We start from the raw sequence: 22,647 nt of genomic DNA on the forward strand, positions 1-22,647 counted from the left end.
ATTCATGAGTTGGCCAAGAAAAATGTACTTGTTAAATTTTGCATGTTACAAACCAAAAGCAGCTCGCATATGCACGAGAGAAACTTTCATGGAGAGATCAGCATTAGCTGGGAGCTTTACCTGTTATAATTAGCTTATATGTTAGACAGTATAGAGAGAAAAAATTTCTATATTGTTAAAATATAAGAAATTGAAGGAATGACAAGAATGAAATATGTATAGAATTATATATATATAATTCAATACATATTATTTTATTATGGCACTTGGCACGTATATGTGTGAAATAAAATAATTATCTTATTGTAATTTTCGTAAATAAATTACAAACAGATGTGTTTATTAACAAGTAGATATGTCTATTAATAAACATACATGTCAATTTTATATAAACAGTCATATCAATTCTATACAAACAGTCACAGCTGTTTGTATAGGTATCTATTAATAAACAGACATGTCTATTCTATACAAAAAATCACAACTGTTTGTATAAGTGTCTGTTAATAAATAGGCATGTCTATTTTATACAAAAAGTCACAACTATTTCTATAGGTGTCTGTTAATAAACGGACATGTCTATTGCACAAACAGTTGTATCTATTGGAGATAGACAGATGTCTGTCTAATAAAGGTGCCATGACTTTTCATTCTTTATAAATATGGATGAGTTTTTCAATCCAGAAATATATACTACTTCTACTTCTTCTTTTTTTTTTCTTCTAGTCTCTCTAAATTCGATTCGTATAAAGAGTTCTTAAGGGAAATCTTTAGGAGTTGCTGTCTGCAGATTTTAGGCTTTGTTGTATCTTGAAGGTATATTGCTATAACCTTGCAGCAATCTAGTGGGGGCAATTAATACCTTAAAGTTAGTAATTCATCACACCTCAAAGCCTATTCTACACCCACTACCTCAACAATTTTAAGGTATTAATCACAATAGAGTCTAAGGCTGTTTCCATGATGAATCAAGAATTCGTGAAACTTGATTGTTTTAAGGAACAAATTATGTTCACTAAGAAGGTGAAAGCAGATTCGAAAAAGAAGATAAATTGCCATGTAGAGGTCATATTCTCAACAACTCATCAGATAGATTATAAGATTTGTTTACCTCCTTCAAGTCTCCAAAGGAAATCTGGAATTCGTTAGAATTCGAATACAATAAAAAAAAAGGTATGGATAAATTTCTCATTATGAAATATTTAAATTCTAAATACTTGATAATATGTCTGTTATGGATAAGTCCATGAGTTGAATATCTTTGTTTCAAAGTCTAAGGATTTGAAAGTGATAGTTCCTAAATCACTACAATTAGGATGAATAATAACACATCATCCTTCTAGTTTGAATGATTATAGGAAGAAATTACTGTATGCCACATACGACTTTTCTCTTAAATAGATTCAGAAACACTTACACATTAAAAGTTTTTTATGTGATAATTTGTCTTTATGTTGATGACATGCTTATAATTAGAAGAAATATAAGGTTATATTATGATGCTAAAGCTCATGGTGAATGTGTTAAAGAAGGTAATAAGATTTATGTGCATATGTTGAAAAACACTTTTTATATGCATAAATTCTAATTCATATTGATTGTGTCTGTCACTAACTAGGTTGGGATATTGTTAAAAATATTAGTAATAAGAAAATTTTTATCATTTTGAAAGAGTTATGTCTGTTCATTAAAAGGCATCAAAATGAACTATTTATTACTGATAGTTATATCTATTTTAAAAGGTGTAAATAAACAAATATAATTGTTCTAAGAGATACAAAGTGAATGGTTGTATCAGTCCTAAGAGGTATAAGTGAATGATTGTATCTGTTCTAAGAGGTATAAGTGAACGATTGTATATGTTCTAAGAGGTATAAGTGAACAGATGTAATTATTCTAAGAGATACAAAGTGAATAATTGTGTATATTGTAAAAGGTATAAGTGAACAGATGTAATTGTTCTAAGAGATACAAAGTGAATAGTTGTATCTATTGTAAAAGGTATAAGAAAATAGATGTAATTATTATAAGAGATACGAAGTGAACTGTTATATATATTTTAAAAGGTGTAAGTGAACAGATATAATTATTCTAATAAATACAAAGTGAACTACTGTATATGTTCGAAGAGATGCAAATGCTTTATAAATAGTCGTTTGGAACAAAAATCTATTAACTTTTCTTTTTTGTCTCTTCTCTTCATTTTTGCCTACAATCAATATTATTATTCTTTAATTTATTCTTGGGAAAATTTTAAAATTGCTGTCTAGATTTATATTTTAGTTATTATCCTTAAGGGATCTGCCTAAACTACCTAGCTATAACATAGTAGGGGTTTTACTCTTTGTCAATTTCATTATCTTGAGGGAAGCAAATACTTCATATGATATTTATTACAAATTGATTGGAAATTTTAGTAAAATAATTGCTCAAATTGAGTGTGCTAGTGCTATTGGTAGCTTAATGTATGCTATGCATTGCACTACTCCTGATATTGCTTTTGCAATGTGTGAATTGTCAAGATATACTAATAATCCTAGTGTGGAATATTGGAAAAAAATTTCAAGGATTTTTATATATTTAAAAAAGGAATTATAAACTATAGATTATTCTGTGATAAATTTCCAATTGTGCTAAAACCATATAAAGAGTTGTATCCATGTAAAGAGTTGTGTCCCTTGGCCAAAAGATGTAACTAAATGAAAATATGCAATTCTTTTTAATAGTTACATGCATGAAGAGATAAATTTATTGGCCAAAAGATTGATACATTTTGAGTAGTAAATATAAGAGCCTTACAAGTCATTTGTAAGAAGTAACAAAAGGACAAATGAGTATGCATTTGTGTGTGTGTGCAAGTTTAGCTTGATTCTTTATTTTTGGATGCTCTAATTTTAAACAAGTTATGGAGTAATTTATTTCTGCAAATAAGGTACATATTTAGACAGTGAATTATTTATGTAGTTCATGTTATAAACATATGATTATATGGTTGACTAGTGAAACAAATATGGTGGAGATCCTAAGGTTATAAAAATGCCAATTGAATAAGTAGTACTAAGGATAATGAGTCAACCTTTGGTTGGGTGTCCACTTTAGGTGGAGGTTCTGTTTCTTGGGCATCAAAGAAACAAACTTATATAACTCATTCTACGGTGGAATCCGAATTCATAACTTTAGCAAATGTTGGTAAAGAAGCAGAATGTCTAAAAAACTTGTTACCGGATATTAAGTTATGGCCACAACCTGTGCCATCTATTTCTTTATATTGTGATAGTCAAATCATGATGGCTAAAGCTTATAGTAAAATATACAATTGAAAGTATATACATATAAGCTTAAGACATGAAAATATAAGACAATTAGTCTCTAATGGTGTTATTACCATATTTATGTTAAATCCTATAATAATCTAGCAAATCCTTTAATAAAAGGGCTCTCGAGAGTTATGATCATAAGTACATGTGCTGATTAGGATTTAGAATATTCTATTAAATTTACTAGCGATGGGAACCCTAATTTATAATATTATTACTAAATAAAGTTTAAAGGGTAACAACAAGTCATTAGTAATATATTGTAATTAAGTACTTAGTGTACTAAGTTAATAGAATGAGGATGAGTATTTATACTCTTATTGAAGTTTAATATTAATACAAAAGAAACTTCACCTATATGAACATAGGAAGCGGTGCCGCTTTAACAAAAGTGAGAATAACTTTGGTAAATGTTCATGAAAATAGGAGGCAGCACAAGGCTATATTCGTGCTAAAATTTTGGTGAACTTTTTAAGTCAAACTAATTGATTCATGTGTGTAGTATTTCCGGTTCAATTTAATAGAAATCTAGGTTTAAACTAAGGCCACCATAATTTCTTAGAACTTTGAAATACTTACACTAAGGAAAAGTTTAAATCGAAAGATACTTTTTATTATGCATGAAACAATGGGATCTAACAATACAAGCTAAGTGGGGGATTGTTATAAATAGCTTTTATGTTAGACAGCATAGAGAGAAAGAATTCCTATATTGTTAAAATATAAGAAAGTGAAGGAATTGCAAGAGTGAAATATGTATAGAATTATATATATATATATATATATATATATAAAATTAAATATATATTATTCTATTATGACACTTGGCACGTATATGTGTAAAATAAAATAATTATCTTATTGTAATTTTCAAATAAATTACAAATAGATGTGTTTATTAATAAGTAGATATGTCTATTAATAAACAGGCATGTCAATTCTATATAAACAGGCATGTCAATTCTATACAAACAGTCACAACTATTTGTATAGGTATCTGTTAATAAACAGACATATCTATTCTATACAAAAAATCATAACTTTTTGTATAAGTGTCTATTAATAAATAAACATGTCTATTTTATACAAAAAGTCACAACTATTTGTATAGGTGTCTGTTAATAAACAGACATGTTTATTGCATAAACAGTTGTATCTATTGGAGATAGACAGATGTCTGTCTAGTAAAGGTGCCATGACTTTTCATTCTTTATAAATATGGATGAGTTTTTCAATCCAGAAATATATACTACTTCTACTTCTTCTTTTTTTTTCTTCTAGTCTCTCTAAATTCGATTCATATAAAGAGTTCTTAACGGAAATCTTCAGGAGTTGCTATCTACAGATTTCAGGCTTTGTTATATCTTGGAGGTATATTATTATAACCTTGCAGCAATCTAGTGGGGGTAATTAATACCTTAAAGATAGTGATTCATCACGTCTCAAAGCCTATTCTACAACCATTGCCTCAACATTACTGAAGAGAACTTAGCCTTTCAGAAGAAAATCCTTGAGATGTCTGGGTTGGGACAAAAGACGTACTTGCCTGAGGCGGTGATATAGGTTCCACCAAACCCATGTATGGCGGAGGCAAGGAAGGAAGCTGAGACCGTGATGTTCAACGCAGTCGATGAGCTCTTGGCCAAAACTGGGGTTAAAGCCAAGGAGGCAAGGATATAGGGATCCTTGTTGTGAACTGTAGTTTGTATAATCCAACGCCGTCTCTCTCTGCCATGATAGTATATCACTACAAGCTAAGAGGGAACATAATGAGCTATAAAATCTTGGCGTTTTGGGCTGCAGCGCTAGGCTTTTTTCCATCGGCCTTGCCAAACAGTTCTTACAGGCAATTAATTGCATGACGGATTTCATTAATTTTTTGAATGAAAAATAAAAATAAAGTTCTTCATTGGTTTTTGCTTATAAGGGTACAAATGCAAGTTCAAAGCTGGTTGATACATGCATTTTGCATAGTCATTTAGGTTAAATTTCATGGTCATTTTATTCAGTTGTTAGTCATGTTTAGCCAATTTTATTAGTTATTTAGATAGTTTTTCATAATTGTTAATTTTTGGGTTAATTTGTAATTTTGATTTGTTTTGTAGGAAAAATAGTATTTTTGAGGGACTAAAAAGAAATTATGCCAATGAGGAGTGATTTCTACAGCCAAAGATATCAAAAACAAAGCTTGAAAGTTGAAGAATGCAAAGTGGCCCAAATGTGTATAACTTACTGCATAAGTTGTACAGTTCTGCACAGGGAGAAGAAGCAATTTTCCAAACCTGCCGAAACCTGCATAAGTTACTGCATGACTTATGCAGATTTACTCCTTGCTTATGCAGCTTCACGGAAATGTGCATAACTTACCGCATAACTTATGCAGATTCACGTCCTGCTTATGCAGCTTCACAGAAAACTGCATAACTTATGCAGTCTCGCACTCTGCTTATGCAGCTTCACGGAGGAGACAATCAAAATGGCCGAAACTTGCATAAGCTACTGCATAACTTATGCAGATCCATTCTTTACTTATGCAGCTTCATGCAGAGAGCCCTAAACATACCGAAAACTGCATAAGGGCCTGCATAACTTACACAGTCCACTTATGCAGTTTCATAGAAGACTCCAAAGCTTGAAAAAACTGCACAACCAACCTGCATAGCTTATGAAACATCATGGGAAGCACCTGAAACCCCTAATTTTGCATGGAATCTACATAAGAAACTTGCACAACTTGTGCAACTCTTCATAATAAGTTGGCAGAAAATTCCCTCACGTGAACTTCACCTCAAATACACCATTTTCGGGCTACTTATCAGAAAGATATAAATATGTCCTTATCTCATTTTAGAAAGAAGGGAGGAAAGAAGAAGAAAGGGGAGAGAGGCAGAGAAAACATCAGAAAACAAAGCAAGGGGGTGCCACTTCACTTTTCTGGATCAGATTTAGCTTCTTCTTCTTTTCTTCCCTATTTCCTACCTTTCTTGTGTTAGGTTTCTTAGTTCTTAGCTTAGATTTAAGATTTATTTCCATATTTACTTAGAATTTATTATAAATATTATGGATAGTGAGTAGTTTTTATTAGATTCTAGAGTTGGGATGTAATATTTGAGATATTTTATAGATTTTGATTGGGTAATCCATATTTTGTGGTTTTAATGAAGTTTTATCCATTTCTTGTGTGCTCAATGACATGCTTAGTGTAGGATCTCATTAAGTATTGTTCTTAATCCATGGTTGAAGTACCGAAAGGAGAAAACCTTGTGATAGATAATCAAGAAATTGGACTTAATTAACTTAGATCTAGAAATAGACAAAGGATTAAGAGGATTTATAGATTAATTAAGGAACTTAATGGGTCTTGATTAATTTTAACTCCACTCCAAGAAAGTAGGATTAGATTGATTAAGGCACTCTTTGTCTCACTCGAAAGAGTATTAAAGGATTTAAGGATTAATCTCCTTAAAACCTGTAAATTCTATAAGATTGGATAATCAATTTAAAAATCCCAAAATAGATTGAATATAAACTCCCAAACTCCGAAATCACTCTTTTATTATTGTTAATTTCTAATTGAATTTAATTGCTTGCCATTTTAAATTTTGCCATATTTCAATTTGCTTATTTTAATTTACTGTAAATTTAGTTGAATCTTTACATTGTTGATTAGATTATTAATTTTGCATATATAGATTTTACACTTCAATATCTATCAATCTATTGATTGAATTTCAAAAATAGTTCAAATTAGTCAATTTTTATATAAAAAATTCAATCATTAACACAACTCTTCATGGGAACGATATCTTTTCTATATTACTTATATGACCCGTGCACTTACAGTTGGGACCCATCAAGTTTTTGGCTCTGTTGCCCGAGAGTTATTTGTTTAAGATTGAATTTTTTATTGTTTTAGTTATTTTAGATTTTTATTTTTATATATTATCTTTTCACTTTGTGTTTTTGGTTGTTTTCATTTTTTTGTTTGATATTAGATGATTTGGTTGTTTAGGTAATTTGAACATTTTCTTTTTAATTCTCTTTATTATTACTTTACTTTGTGTATTTCTTTTTGAATTTTTCTTTTATATTTCTAATTTTGTTTTTGTTTGCTTATCTTGTGAGGTTAATTAAAATGTTTCATGTAGAAGTCTTCACAAGTTTTGCTCAACTGCACTTGGAGCCCTTTTATGCTGCTTGGGGAAGATTCAATGATATGGTAGAGAGATTTTCTAACCACAACCTTTCAAATCAGTCTCTAATTCTTTGTTTCTACAATGGTTTGGATGAAGCAACAAGACATTGGGTAGATTATGGTGCTTGGGCAACTGGTGATCATGTTCTTCAAAGAGGTCATGAGAATGTCATTCACTTATTGAATGACATGGCGGATTTTGATTACCATTGGCATTGGGACCCTTCATTGCAAGGTTGGAGTCACCAATATCCTCCATACCACTACCAATCTAATATTTCACACCAACCATTGGAGTTTGAAGAAGAGAAGGGAGTGGGACTTGAAGAGGAAGAAGATAAATTTGAAAGTTTCTTCAACCAATTATTAAATATTCAAGAAGATCGGCAAATGAAACTTAAAGAAATAGTAGTTGAATTGGATGATCTTGAAACATCAATGAAGAAAAATGAGCTATCTATCAAGATGATGAATGGACCTTATGAGGAGGAACTAAAAAATCACTATGGGGACAATGAGTTTAGCTATGACAAAGCTTCATGGAAATTTGAATCTACAGAAGAAGTGGAGCCTCAATCAAAAAAAGAAAAATCCCTTGAAGATGAGTTACCAACAGAGTTCCCACAAGAAAAGAAGTTACTTGAAGAAGAAATGGAATTTAAAGTTGAAGAAAATAACTCTTTTATCCTTGGAGGGTCATTGGAAGAGTGCTTATATGTAAATGAGTCAGAAATGAAGTTGGTAATTGAGGAAATTGATAAAATCATCAACTTGAGCTCAATGATGGTGCTTGCACATACACCATTGGAAGACCCTTTTCTCTCATGGATACCTCCTTCACTATTTTATATCCTTCATGAGCTAAAGCTTTCTTCAACCCAAGCATGTGATTCCACTCCAAGTGTTGTTCGTGCTACATGTAAATTTGCTTCAAATTTTGCCAATTTTGAGGGAACTTTATATCAAGATCCATATGTCATATTATATGACAATTATTATGGAAGGAAGCCGCTTTTTAATTAGCATACATGACAAGGGTCAAGCTAATGACTATAACTTAGCGCTTTTGGGAGGCATCCCAAGTTCCTTTTTTTATTTTGTTTTGGCTAATTTTATTTTATTTGTTTTGTTTTTCTTAGTTTTCAATCACCCTTAGATTTTATTTTTGACAATTGTCCAATTTTGCTTTATACAGATGCTTGCCAGATGGAAGATGAGAAAATGCAAATTGAGGAAGTTCTCTATTCTTTTAATATGTGCTTATTAGGTTGCATAATTGATTTGACCCTAAATTTGATTTGTGCTTATTATGCAGCATATTTTGTCAAATTGGCAAGATGAGAGTTATTGTCAAAAGCTTGAATTGTGCAAAAGGCATCATTTAAAGGAGTTCATCTCTTGCTTTTCATTCTGATAAGTGGTTGAGGTGATGTAACCAATTTATTTTCTTGATGTTGATGTTTGATGTGAGAGGGTGTGTTTGGATTGAAGAGTTGAATGATTCATTTATTTGTGGAATTGAGAATTGAGTTGGTGTGTATATTTTGATTTAATGTGTTGGGTTTGAAGCTAGATTTTTGATATGGATATTTCTTGTTGCAAATACCAATTTGGTTAAATTTTGAGCTTTGAAATGTGTATTCTTTGAATGAGAATGAGTTGGCATTATTTGATATGGTTTTTAGTATTTTAATATTGCCTATTAAGTGTAGAAATTGAGATTTCTGAAGAATTTACTGTTCATAAGGCAAATTCTACAGAAAACACAGTTCAAAGAGCAATTTTACAGTATTTGCTACTGTTCATATGCATATTTGTGCAGAAATTACTGTTCACAGCAGAATTTGGTGCTTTCATTTTGCAAAAACAGTGTATTTGTTCATGTTTGGTCTTAATTTTAGTGTTAATGAAGTTTATGCAGTTGATATTTTTTATTTCAATTAAGTTTTAGACACCAACAACTGTTTTTGGAATGCATTTTTTAAGTTGCAGCACTGTTGATAAGTGCATAATTTATTAATTTTACTACCATCACATTTAGTACTTTTAATGTGTTTTTATGTTTAATTCAGTTGATTAAAGTATAGTTATTTATTAGCCATATGTTTAGAGAGTTGTTGAAAATTTGTGTTAAATGGAGAAATTTGACTATTGTTGTATTTTTCAGGGTTTTGATGAAGTTTCGGAGCAATATAGTGTGGAAGGAAGCTTGGAAAGGTCGAAGGATTAAGAAGCGTGGTTGATACGAAGTACACGGGCCATGTAACTTGACTCGTGTAAATCTTGGAGACTCGTGTAACTTTCTGCCAAAAGGAACCCAGAGAACCGAGGAAGAGACAATGTACACGGGCCGTGTAACTTGGCCCGTGTAAATCTTGGATACCCATGTAACTTTCTGTGCCCATGCGAAACAAGCCCATTCATCTCTAGTAAGTTACACTGCCCTGGGCCGTGTATCCGTTGACAGTCAGATTCCTAATTCCGCTCCTATTGCAATTTTTGACAGAGAACCTAACCCTAGACCATTTAATATAAATAGAAGAGTTAGCAGCCGACTAAAAGAGACCGGAGAGATCCAGAGATCGGGAGACGCCTCCAAAAAGGATTCAGCAGCCTCTCCATTCATCTTTTAGAATTCCTCTTTAGTTTTTCTTTTATTTTTCTGTAAGCCATGAGTGGCTAAGTTTTTCATTTAGTTCAAGGGATTCAAGTTCTTTTGCTTGATTTGTGAGACCAGGTTCTTAATTTAATTTAAGTCTTTTTGAATATCTATTGTTTTCTGATTTATTTGTCTTTGATCTATTGAATGATTTGCTAAAAAGGCCTATTAGTTAATTATTTGATGAGATCAATTGCTAGTTCATCTTTATAATCCGTAATTGTTGTGTAAGATTGAACATGAGTAGTAATTAGGTTTTATTTATTATGATCCCAGTTTTCGATAATAACCTAAGGAAACAATAGGGTGGATTAAATGATTTATGCTTCATAAATTATTGCTCAGCTTAACTACTTCCTTTTCTTAAAGCAATTATTAATTTGATGAGGATTGCTTAATACCAACTCAGTTAATAATTAGAGTCAATAAGAGTGCTGGGCTCGAATTGATGAGTATAGGGAAGTCAGGGGTTTACCTCGCTTGTTTGATAAATCTACGTTAAGTATTCAATAAGAGATAATTGTATTTCTTTGTCTATGATCAAATCAATGCATTGGAATGAGAATTACCTTGGGCTGAAGTTGTTTAAATTGAGATTTTCATATTTAGTTTTTGAATTTCTGATTTCTTCTGATTTTGTGTTATAAACCCCCCCCCCCCCCCAATCTTTGTTTCTTTCATTTTCCAATACACAAGTGCACGAAAATTAATAATTCGGTATTTTGATATGGTTTTTAGTATTTTGATATTGCCTATTAAGTGTAGAAATTGAGATTTCTGAAGAATTTACTGTTCATAAGGCAAATTCTACAGAAAACACAGTTCAAAGAGCAATTCTACAGTATTTGCTACTGTTCATATGCATATTTGTGCAGAAATTACTGTTCACAGCAAAATTTGGTACTTTCATTTTGTAAAAATAGTGTATTTGTTCATGTTTGGTCTTAATTTTAGTGTTAATGAAGTTTATGCAGTTGATATTTTTTATTTCAATTAAGTTTTAGACACCAACAACTGTTTTTGAAATGCATTTTTTAAGTTGTAGCATTGTTCATAATCTTTTATTTACTCTGCTGAAAACTGCACAGTTTGGTGCACAGCTTATGCAGTTTTTCTGCTACTTACCAATTGTGTAGAAAACACTGTTCACAATGCTCATTTCTACAGAATTTCTACAGAATTTACTATTTATGATAGTTTTTGCACAACCCATGCACTAACTTATGTAGCAACTCATTTCTAAGAAATCCATCCACTTTAATAGCATTGTTGAGGCACTTTTCAACCTTAATTGTTTCCGATTGCCAATTCTTCATTCAAGGTAAATTCTTCTCACTTTTTACAACATGATATACATCATTGCTATCACAAGTAAGCTTAATTTTTATTTTAATATTGTGGGATATTTCATATCTATTTTATGCACTTGCTTATTTTAGCCCTTACTTGTGATTTATTAATTTATTATACTTTTACGCTCCAACTTTTTGCATCCCATCCCATCTTTGCATTTATTCTGACATTGAGGACAATGTCCACTTTGAGCTTGGGGGTGTATATAAAATTTTTACTTATTTTTGCTTAATTTTTTTTTGTTTTTTAGCATTTTAGTCTAAGTGCATTTTATTTCATACAATACATACATCATACATTCATATTGTAAATATTTTATATACACATACATACATACCATACTTCATATAAGAGCCATATAGAAAATTTGCATATAAATTTATTATATTTAGTTAATGCATTTTTTATTTTTAGAAACCATGCATTCATGAAATAAAGATTTTGCCAAGTCCCTTCAGTTATGAGAGCTACTTAGTAGAGTGAACTAGCTTACCTTTGGTTGGGTTTGTGGATTGCAAGTTTCCTAAGAGGTGTAAAGTTTTGAAGTGTTTATCCTTTGCCTATATCTTTTTAGCCAAAAAGCCATCCAACTAGTCATTTGAAGATGAAAGTGTTTAGAGAGAGCTATAGGATAAAAGGTAGTCAAGTGATGTCTCGCTAATCCTAGAACAAATTTTCTAAACCTTTCGAGGTAAAATACCAGCTTATACTTGAAAAGAGAGATGATTAGGCATTCTTTGATTTAAACCTTCTCATTTTAAACCTTTGGCCTTTTTCCTAATTAAAATTAACCCTTACAAACTTCTTTGAGTCTTTATATTCCTAATTTTTCTTGAAGCCCTTATTACTACCTAGCCAATGAACTAAACACTCCAACCCTTTTCATGAGAATAATTATTTATAATATTAGGTACACTATATATTAAAAATAAGAAAAAAAATAATAATGAAAAGGAGAAGAAATGCTTGTCATCTTGTAAAAGTGCTAGTTATGTGCTTTTCACTATTGTCATTCAAATTGAAAGAAATCCACCCAAAGTAATTAAAGGAAATGAGTTTGGAGGTGGCACTTTTAGAGACAATCATTAAGAAAAGATACAAGATACAAGTTTAAAGTATCAAAGTATCACTCCATTTTATGTATTTTATAAAATATGCTAGCACTTGAAAATTCTCATTGTGTATTTCTCTCCTCTTTGTATATATAGATAAAAAAAATTAAAAATAAAAAAATAATAAAAAAAAGGTGTACCTTATGTTTTCAAGATTGAAAATATTCTCATGCTTTGAATCCCTTCTACCCTTTTCCTTCTTAACCTCATTTTGAACCCCATAGCCCCATTACATCCCTAAAAGACCTTTGATCTCTTGATAGTACTTGCTACATTAGTGGAGATAGGAGTAGCGAGTTTGCCCATGGGATTGGAAATTCATTCATTCACTCATTAAATTTCATCATTCTATATAGAGACACTTTGGCTATTAATTGTTCTAGAATTCCTTTTGAGCATGACTTTCTCTTTTAATTGGTTGGTTTGGGAATTTTGGATGATAATTGACTTGATGGCTAAGTGGTGAAAGCTTGGATAAGCATTAGATTCTTTGCATCTTGAAGGGTAGGTATATGGATTGTTGGTATGGCTAAAGATATGTTAAGTTACTTTAATAGGTGATTTTCATAGCTCTTTGGATAAGGCACCCCTAAAAAATTGCATTATATTTTAAAATTTGCTTGAGGACAAGCAAAGATTTGAGTTTGGGAGTATTTGATACATGCATTTTGCATAGTGATTTAGGTTAAATTATGCCATTTCATTCACTTGTTAGTCACTTTTAGCCAATTTTATTAGTTATTTAGATAGTTTTTCATAATTATCAATTTTTGGGTTAATTTGTAATTTTAATTTGTTTTGTAGGAAAAATGGTGTTTTTGAGGAACTAAAAAGAAATTATGCCAATGAGGAGTGATTCCTACAGCCAAAGATATCAAAAACAAAGCTTGAAAGTTGAAGAATGCAAAGTGGCCGAAATGTGTATAACTTACTGCATAAGTTGTGCAGTTCTGCACAGGGAGAAGCAATTTTCCAAACCTGCCGAAACCTACATAAGTTACTGCATGACTTATGCAGATTTACTCCTTGCTTATGCAACTTCATGGAAATGTGCATAACTTGCCGCATAACTTATGCAGATTCACGCCCTGCTTATGCAGCTTCACGGAAAACTACATAACTTATGCAGTCTCGCACTCTGCTTATGCAGCTTCACGGAGGAGACAATCAAAATGGCCGAAACTTGCATAAGCTACTGCATAACTTATGCAGATCCATTCTTTACTTATGCAGCTTCATGCAGAGAGCCCTAAACATACCGAAAACTACATAAGGCCCTGCAAAACTTATGCAGTCCACTTATGCAGTTTCATAGAAGACTCCAAAGCTTGAAAAAACTGCACAACCAACCTGCGTAGCTTATGAAACATTATGGGAAGCACTTGAAACCACCAATTTTGCATGGAATCTGCATAAGAAACTTGCACAACTTGTGCAACTCTTCATAATGAGCTGGTAGAAGATTCCCTCACGTGAACTTCACCTCAAATACACCATTTTAGGGCTACTTGTCAGAAAGATATAAATATGTCCTTATCTCATTTTAGAAAGGAGGGAGGAAAGAAGAAGAAAGGAGAGAGAGGCAGAGAAAACGTCAGAAAACAGAGCAAGGGGGCGCCACTTCCCTTTTCTGGATCAGATTTGGCTTCTTCTTCTTCTCTTCCCTATTTCCTACCTTTCTTGTATTGGGTTTCTTAGTTCTTAGCTTAGATTTAAGATTTATTTCCATATTTACTTAGAATTTATTGTAAATATTAAGGATAGTGAGTAGTTTTCATTAGATTCTGGAGTTGGGATGTAATATTTGAGATATTTTGTGAATTTTGATTGGGTAATCCATATTTTGTGGTTTTAATGAAGTTTTATCCATTTCTTATGTGCTCAATGACATGCTTAGTGTAGGATCCCATTAAATATTGTTCTTAATCCATGGTTGAAGCACCGAAAGGAGAAAATCTTATGATAGATAATCAAGAAATTTGAATTAATTAACTTAGATATAGAAATAGACTAAGTATTAAGAGTATTTACATATTAATTAAGGAACTTAATGGGTCTTGATTAATTTTAACTCCACGAAAGTAGGATTAGATTGATTAAGACACTCTTTGTCTCACTCGAAAGAGTATTCAAAGGATTTAAGGATTAATCTCCTTAAAACTCATAAATTCCATAAGATTGGATAATCAATTTAAAAATCCCAAAATAGCTAGAATATGAACTCTGAAACTCCGGAATCACCCTTTTATTATTGTTAATTTTTAATTGAATTTAATTCCTTGCTATTTTAAATCTTGCCATATTTCAATTTACTTTTTTTAATTTGCTGCAAATTTAGTTGAATCTTTACATTGTTGATTAGATTATTAATTTTGCATATATAGATTTTACACTTCAATATCTATCAATCTATTGCTTGAATTTCAAAAATAGTTTAAATTAGTCAATTTTTGTATCAAAAATTCAATCATTAACACAACTCTTCGTGAGAACGATATCTTTTTTATATTATTTGTATGACCCGTGCACTTGAGGTTGGGACCTATCACTGGTATTAGCTCGAGTACCCTTATTAAGTGATGTGCAGCAGATTTTATCATGCAAGCCTATTTTAACCCTGAGTTATGGTAGAAAGACAATATATAGAATTGTATTTCGGTGTTTTTAATTGATTTAATAATACATTCCGTTTTATTTTGTGAAAAACAAATTTTATATATATATATATATATATATATATATATATATATATATAATATTTTTTATGAAATTTATTTTTTAAGATGAAACTGTTTATTGTTTTCAAATTTTAATAGGATTGTAAAATTTAAAAATTATATTTTTTTTAAAAAAGAAAAAGTTATTTCTTTAAAATAGTTTAATTTTTTCTTTGACTAGAAAAATATTTTTGATTGGTTATTTTCTTGTGTTAGCGAAAAGTGATTAATTGTTTGTTTTTTAAATTTAGATTTTGTGAAAATTATATGAGAGAAACTAATATGAAGGACTTTCACTTTTTATCATGGCAATTAACATGTTCACTCCAACTCCTATGCTCTAGTGGTCAGTATGGAGAATATCACTCTGAATTGGTGCTTTGGCAACTACCTATCAATGCTTGTCTCAAACTGCCTTTTCCAAATGGGCGGCGCTGCCATCCTTCTCTCCAACAGATCATGATGCCCGCCGCTCCAAGTATCAACTTGTCCACACTGTTCGTACTCACAAGGGTGCTGATAATAAATGTTACCATTGTGTGCTCCAGGAAGAGAACGAAAGTGACCACAAGAGAATTGGGGTGTCACTTTCTAAAGACCTCATGGTTGTTGCTGAAGAAGCCCGTAAAACCAATATCACTACCCTAAGGCCATTAGTCCTTCCAATGTCTGAGCAACTCCTATTTTTTGCAACTTTAGTATTAAGAAAGATCTTCAAAATGGAGATAAAGCCATACATTCCAGATTTCAAGTTGGCATTTGAGCACTTCTGCATCCATGCGGGAGGAAGAGCTGTTTTAGATGAGCTACAGAAAAATCTTGATCTTGCCGACTGGCACATGGAGCCTTCAAGAATGACACTTTATAGGTTTGGTAACACTTCAAGCAGTTCTTTGTGGTATGAACTGGCTTACTTTGAAGCCAAGGGAAGAATCAGAAAGGGTGATAGGACATGGCAGATTGCATTCGGTTCAGGATTCAAGTGTAACAGTGCCGTGTGGCGTGCATTGAAGACAGTCAATACAGCCAAAGAACAGAACCCTTGGTTGGATGAAATTGATGAATTTCCTGTTCATGTGCCTAAGGTGGTGTCAATTTCTTCTTGAAGCTCTGTTTCATCATCCTTCCAAGGGAGATTGTGTTCTTAATTAGTTTAATCATCAGTACTTGGTTGATGTATGCATGAAAACATAATGATTTTTTTTTTTCTGATATTGTTAATTGATCGAAGCATTTGTACGTAGGAGGATTACAATTCCACGAAATTAAAATTTGTCAAATGAAAATCTTGATTACTATGTTATAGTATATAGCTACGGTATATTATTGTTAATTTCCTATTTTTTGCGAGAACCTTGATCTTGATTCATGCACCGAGCTGCTCGTGGTTGATAATTATGAATCTATAGCTGCTTCATTATTATAATATTCTCAATTTAATGCTTCATGTGCACATATATATGCCTAAGAGGGAGGACAGAAAGGCATTACTGGACTATCATATCAATGTCCAATTAGTTATCGCATGCATTTCAAAAGTAATCAATCATGTTTCTTTCAAAGGTGGAAAACTGGTTCGAATGCTTTGGCTACCCACTTTCAACCTTTTTCACAGAAATTGTGCATCATTCCCATCTATCCCGTGTAATTAACAGGAAGAAACAATTGAACATATATGATTTTTCTCTGCCCGCATGCAAAAGCCATATGGTTCGGTTGTGGCTTAGGATAGTAGGATACCTCCCTGAGGAGAGTGGCTTTGGCTGGTTTCGACAATGGTGTACCTTGATAAACACTTTTCTCTCTAACTACAATTGACAGAGTATTATGGTGTTTGAAAGTGTCCAAGCTAACCCCTACGACACCATCAAAAAGGCTCACAAAGATGTCCATCAATTGGGTATGCCCCCACCGCGCACACTTTGCCTAACCCTCAAGAGCACGTAGCGTCACTGTCCCTTTCTTGGTCAGTCCCTATCAGAAGACAGCTCAAGTTCCAAACAGACGCCTCCTTCTATGATATCAAATCCCCTGCCGGCATTGCTTTTTTAGTCCCGAGCCACAAGGGGCAGCTAGCTGATGGGCAGGCAGCTACAATATTTTGTAATTCTCCATTAGCGGGAAATGCATATGCTTTGAGAGCAGCGTTATTTTATGTCAGATCCAGAGGTGTTACGTCAGCAATTTTTGTGACAGATTCATCCCGGCCTCGCAAGGCTTTATCGGACATTGAAGTTTTGTCAGACACAGTTGATATTCTTTCAGTGCAATCTTTATATTTTGTCTCATGAATCAGTAGAAAAGCTGTTACAAGAGGACTACAAGAAAAATATAATTTTGTGATAGATTGTTGTGATGGAAAGATTTTGTCAGAAATTAAAGATGAATTTTTGACAAATTATATATTTGTGATGAAATATTGGTCATAAATTTTTTAGTTATTTTTTTAATAGTTTAATTATTGATGGAAGAATATTTCGTCTTTAAGCCGTCATAAATTTTTGATAGACGGATTTATCCGTCACTAATTTGTGACTGAAAAATATTGCCGTAAAAAACTTTGTGATGGAATATATTTCTGTCACAAATTTGTAACAGAAATTAATTGTCTGTCACAAATGTTTGACAGAAAACATAATTTTGTCACAAAGTTTGTGACGGAATGCATTATTTTATCATAAATTTGTGACGAATTAACTTATCTGTTATAAATGTGTGATGAATTAACTTATCCGTCATAAATTTGTGACGGCAATATATATTCTGTCACAAATTTTTTACGAAATCATATTTTTCTTCAAAAATTTATGATTGAATTATGTTTTCCGTAAAAAATTTGTGACGGATATGTTAATCCATCACAAAAGCTCAACCTTAAAAATCTTTTAGATTTATTAAATGAGTTGATAATTTTAGAATATTCACTCATGCTTATCAACCCTTTTTTATTATGTTGTCATGTTTCAATTTATTTTTAATTAATTAATTTAATTAACTATTTATGTTTTACATTTATAAATATTTCTAATGTAATAATTCTTTATATATACAATTCAACTTTATTTAATTTAAAGTTTATAATATTTTATTATTTTATTATTAATAATAATACAATTATTATATCTACACTAAAAACCAATCTTTTAGTATAATATTTACTGAAGGTATATTATATTATGTTATATTATTATTTAATAATATTCCCTAAAGAAATTTATTTTATTTAATGAAATAAACCATTTAAAATCCAAAACTGCAATCTTAATTCAATTAAAATAATTTCTTTAAAGTTAAAAAAAATCAATACAAGCATTTTATTTTTAATTATTTTAAAGTATATAATCAAATAAATTATATGTGAATTTTATTATAAAATTAATGTTAAATTTTACTTGATTTGTTAAAAAACTAATCTTAAAGCTTTTTTTTTTATTAAAACAATTAAACTGGCAAGCCCCCATAATTATTTTATTAATATCTAATACAATATTTTGCAAAATGCACTTAAAATTTAGAAAAAAAAATAAACGTCTTTATATTTTTACTTTTTTAATAATTTGGTTCCTCTCCCAACATCAATTTCATTAACTATTATTTCCTTTGGCCCAAATTGAGAAGTAATTGTTTGCATACTCCGCAATTATACGGGTCATTTAAGTAGTAAAGAAAAAATATCGTCTCCTACAGAGATTTGTTATTTGAGTACCAAACTATAAAAGTTATTATTATTTGGACTATCGATAATTTGTGCAAAAAAAATAGAGTAAGAGATGCAACAAATTAAATTGGAAAAATAAAGAAATTATGATGAATGAAATAATTAAAATTCTAAGCATTATACTAATTTACTAAAATTTCAACAAGTAACAAAAGATTTAATTAATTAATAGTAAAAATTGATTTCAGAGTTGAAGTTCATGAAGTAAATTTCATTGGAATTTGGATAGGCAAAGCCAAAATTAAGGAAAATACAATTTTGAAGAAAGTTGATTCTGATTTCCTTTAATTTCTCTTTCAAGTAAACTAAAGAGTGTTTTAAAGGAATCTAAACCCCATTCTCTTGCGATGTTTAATTACCCAAAACCCTTTAAGCATTTTAATCAACTTGAAATTCCTTTTAACTCACTAGTTTATTTCTAACACTAGGTGATTAAGTTCATTATCTTGATTATCTATTATAGATTTTCACATCTCGGTCCTTCAATTTAAGATTAAGAACAAAACTCAAAGGGTACCAACAATGGGTATGTAAATAAGCACACAAGATAAAAATCAAAACTTATATATAATAAAATCTGGTTAAAACCAGTCCAAATCCACAAATAAAACTTAAATCATTACACCCAACTCTGAAATCTTAAGTATCTACTCACTCATGCTTGTATTTACATGTAGAAAATATGAAATAGAGCAAGAAAACATGAAAATAAAACAAAAAAAAAAAAAGAACCCAGAAGAAGAAGATCCAAATCTCTGAAAATAGAAGCTGGAAAACGTTACTCTGCAGGTGTTCTTCCTCTAAAAATGGCGTGATTCCCTCTTTCCTTTCTCTTTTGATTTTTTTCTCTCTTTCTCCTTATGGTAAAAATGAGAATATGATGCTTTTATATCCCCTCAATGGTTGCCCTAAAAATAGTCTCTAAAGGGATAAGGACAAAATGTGTAAAAGGTGTGAAAAGAGAAAATTTTTCCACATCAGCAAATTTGCTAACGCCATCCCACATGCCTCATATTGATTTAAGCTATTTTCCACATGACTCATGTTGATTCAGAGAATGAGCCTTTAGATTCTGCACGACCAGCTACACGGGGCATGTGGGAGTCCCTGAAAGTCTCGGCGTGTTTTCTCCAAAATCTCTATTTATACGACCCGCCACACGGGGCATGTGGAGGCCCATGAAACTTTCAGCATTTTTTGTTCCGAAGTCTCTGTTTACACGACCCATGTGAATTTACATGCCTTATGTTGATTTCTGCTGGGTAACTCTTATCTTCACACGACCTTCAACACGGGGCATGTGGAGGTCCTTGAAAGTCTCGGCTGGTCTTCTCCTTTAAGTAAATTTTCTTCACTTTTCACTCTACTTTAAGCTTCTAAATCACTTTGAATTTCTTCTATATGGACCTTTTTGCCTTTAAACCTTATTAAAACCTATCAAAAACATTAAAATTCTGAAAATCAAATATAATGAAACTAAAATTAACAAATTAACTAAAATAAGCATTAAAAGCATAAAATTACTAAACTAGAAAGGCAAAATGAATGCAAAACTACCCTAAAACATCTATATAAAATAAATTTATCAGTAATTGCCCTTAGTATTAGGTAAAATATCCAAAAACCTGAACCCTCAACTCCCTCTTATTTCCTTCTCCCGATTCCCTCACCATCTTCACAATTTTTCCTCTCCCTCAGCCTCTCTCGGTCAGTCCAGTTGATCTCTCCTCTGCAATAATCCGCCACCCCTTAATCTCTTTGCAACAGAGGACAGGGTCATGCCATTGCCTGCCCCTCAACCTCGCCCATGCATGGAAGAAAGGCGTTGCTGCTACTCATTCTTCCCACATCGCTAAAGAACGAATCGCCAGTGACTGGGTTTTTAGTTCACAGGTCTTTGGGTTTTCTTTTTTAATTTTTTTTTCAAATATCTAACATCTGGTCGTGATTGAAGATTTTGTTAACATCTCGCTGAGAAGGTTAAATAAAGTTTGTGTTTCGGACTTGGTGCCTGCTGATTTATCTATTTCTTAAGTGTTGGTGAGTTGGTTCCCTTTAATTTAGTTGATTGTCTTGATTGTTTATCATGTTTTCTAAGGGTTTGCATCGTGAACTTAATAGTAATAATAATAATAACAGTAATAATAATAATACTAATAATAATAATAATGATATCTCTTGTTTTAATAACCTCTATAATTTGCTTTGAAAAACTTTATTGGATTAGACTACATTGGCAAGTCTTTGTTTTGTTCAAAGTAAAAGCAAGACTAGAAGTGTTGAATTTTTTTTTTTTTTGAAATTTAGTATAATAGCATTGAGTATTACATGTGAGGCATAAATTCAAGAATTTAAATTTTGATAATTTTATATTGACTATGAGGATTAACTTAATTAGTATGTAGATTTAATTTTCCCTTTGTTAATCAAAATTTTAATGTTGAGACATGTAAGATTGTAAAGCACGTATTTTCTTTAATTGTAAATTTTTTAATTCCGATGAAGTGATCTATTTTTATTAAATAAAAAAATTAAACTTATATGTGTTCTCTTATGTTCATTGTAGTTGAAATTGATAGCTAGTAATTGATTGCTTGTTGAGCTTTTTTATTAGATATTAAAATTATTTATTGTGCTTGTTTAGATTGAATTTTGTGTTTATGGGTGGTCTGAATTTTCAAGAGAAATTATGCGTTATCCATGAAACTATAGCTTTTTTTTTTTGGTGGAATCCTTTTGGATTTGAAACTTCTCTAAAACTTATCCGAATCGCCTTGCTTGTTAAATGATTGCCCCCCCTTGATTTACTTCATTTCATTTGCACACACCTCTGCTTGCTTTATTTTTCTTCTCTTATAGATATAATTCTTGTTTTTGTTTCCTTTATTTTCTGGTTCTGCTTCAATGGTGAGATTCATTGCCTCATAAATTCTTTTCCTTTGGGGAACAACTGGCATTATCCATGTGGCTTCAATTTCTTTTGAGGCAATTCCATTTTTGGCACAATCACTAAAACAAAACTTGAATTAGTGGCAATGAGGAAAATTTATAGACAACTTATGGTCTTCTCTTACTTTAATTATTGCTAACAAGGTAAATTTATAGAGATATTATGACCTTATATTTGTTCATCTACATTTTCTCAACTTGGCTATTATAGATTCTTAACAATAATTGGTTAATGCTATTAATGTAATGTCATTTATTATTTAGTTTATTACTGTTATTGTTACATCCTCCTTTCTCTAACAAAAAAGAGCTTCTTTTTTTTTTTGTTGCAAATGTTGCAGTGTAATTGTATGGAAAAGCCCATTTGATTTTGTAGTGTAGTACTTTATTTTATTGATGATACATTCCTTCTTCAAGTTAACTCATAATTTAATAATACAGGTAGTTAATCGCATCTCTTGACAATTTTGAATCCAGTGTATAAACATAAATTTATCTCTTGACAATTGTATTATGCTCATTATTTTGTAGTGATTGACCCAAAGAAAATTATAATTCAACTTTAATTATAATTTTTATAAAATAGCAAATAATTTATAATTCAACTTTATAAACTATGAAGACAAA

At 31.1% G+C, this 22,647-nt stretch overlaps 1 pseudogene; it reads left to right on the plus strand.

Moving 5' to 3' along the window:
* Positions 1 to 4,867: 4,867 nt before the first annotated feature.
* On the plus strand, positions 4,868 to 16,506 carry LOC110644623 (3-ketoacyl-CoA synthase 11-like; annotated as a pseudogene).
* Positions 16,507 to 22,647: the final 6,141 nt, after the last annotated feature.

The sequence above is a fragment of the Hevea brasiliensis genome, chromosome 15 (assembly GCF_030052815.1).
Source record: "Hevea brasiliensis isolate MT/VB/25A 57/8 chromosome 15, ASM3005281v1, whole genome shotgun sequence".
NCBI lineage: Eukaryota > Viridiplantae > Streptophyta > Magnoliopsida > Malpighiales > Euphorbiaceae > Hevea > Hevea brasiliensis.